We start from the raw sequence: 1,968 nt of genomic DNA on the forward strand, positions 1-1,968 counted from the left end.
CTAATTATATTTTAGATTTTTTATACTTAAAATGAGATGTTTATCATGTATTTGATTGTGTTTATCTGCAGTTAATTACACGAATTCAGATATGGGATGGAATCGGATAGGGATGAAATCGTTTAGGGATGAACGGGTTTAAGAGTTTTTAAGAGTTTTAAGAGTTTTTAAGAGTTTTAGCCAAATGCTTTATAAGATAGTATAGATATGTGATTCACCTTGAAATATAAACAACAATTTATCAAATTACGCATAATTCATAGTGAGTGGTAATTGGTTTTTTTATGTCATTTAAACTGTTGATTCAAAGAAAAAAAAGTAACACACATTTTTATTCAGACAAACAAATTTATATATACAATACTTAATAGAAAATTTGGTAAACAACTCTTAGTCGTTGATCATAACGTATATTATATGTTTCTGTAAGTACAAGGATAAGTGTCATTTAGAAAAATGTAAAACATATCCCTCTTTTCTTACTCTCTCCTCTCATTTCCTTGTGATTTTTTGTTTACCCTCGGATTTGGAAAGAGATACTAATCTAAATTTTCGAGAAAACATCAAATAAGAAATGAATTCTTTTCTAAAAGATAAATACTTGAATTACCTAAAATGGCAATTTAAGATTTAACGTAAGTGATTTACATACCAAACCTTACACAATGTCTAGGTTAGAGATATGTGTTACTAAAATCCATTAATAGTCGTTATCTCCAAGGTACAAAATACGCCCCAAATAGCTAATTCATTCTCATGCCTATAACTAGCACTGAAATCGTTACAATGTCACTTGTATCATTTCCCAACTAGAACCTAATGCCCTTCAGAACAATTTAAAAAGAGTTAGGCTTAACGCCTAGTAAGTTCAAACAATTCTCATCATTAATATAAAATGATAAAATTGAAAGAATGCTATTTAAAACCTGCCACCATTTCTCAAAATGAAATAGATTTAGTATAAATGCAACATATTTCCTAAAACCCGTCATTTTCATATGAAAACTCATTAATCAAAACATGCATTTAACATGAATCGAATACTCACACAAAATGCAAATAAGGCTAAATATTCAATTATTGGAAACATGGATAAAACTCTATTATCCATAACATCCAAACATGGATAAGTTCTGACATATTAAAATCATAAATCATTGATAACACTTCATACTCAAAACGTCACCGAAAACGTGGATAATACTCAATACCCAAAACAACACATTTCGTTCACGAGAGAAACCCGTTTCCATGATTGTGGTGAAACACAGTCAGTCATTCATCAACATTATCAAGTAGCACCCTAAGGTCATGGTTTTGATGTCTAACTCCTCTCAAGTTTCCATAACAATACCTAAGCTCTAGGAGGCCGACCCCACACGAGTTCATCTCGACAATACCCCCGATATTAGGATCTACTTACACACCATAGCGTTCTATCTATAAGCCAATGGTCCTGGACCTGACTCCACAGGAGTTCATCCCCAAAATATTGCTTGTGACTTAGTGTCAACTCTACTACGCCATCATTATGAATAGATTACATTGGTATTTTTTTATGGTTTTGTTTAGTTTTGAAATTGTGATCATTGATGACGATGATGCATTTTCGAGCTTTTGATCATTATCTTTTACCAATTTTAAAGAATCAAAGTGTTGGATTAAAGCATGGGCTTTTGCAAGAGATTTCAACAAGTTAAATGGCCCAACCTCACAAGGCCTTGTAAAGAGGCCCTCAAATTGGAGTGCATTTTGGGATTTTTCTTTTAATGGTTGTGTTGTGTTGTATATAGGGGTGTAAATGATTCGAGTCGAGCTCGAGTATCACTATACTCGACTCGAACTCGAAACCGAATTTCCAAGCTCGAACTCGACTCGAAAACTCACGAGTAGTAAAAATCAGAGCTCGACTCGAACTCGATAACTATTTCTCAAGCTCGAACTCGAACTCGAGCTCGAACTAAGCTC

Source organism: Cynara cardunculus (genome assembly GCF_001531365.2).
Source record: "Cynara cardunculus var. scolymus isolate 2C chromosome LG 12, CcrdV1, whole genome shotgun sequence".
Classification (NCBI taxonomy): Eukaryota; Viridiplantae; Streptophyta; class Magnoliopsida; order Asterales; family Asteraceae; genus Cynara; species Cynara cardunculus.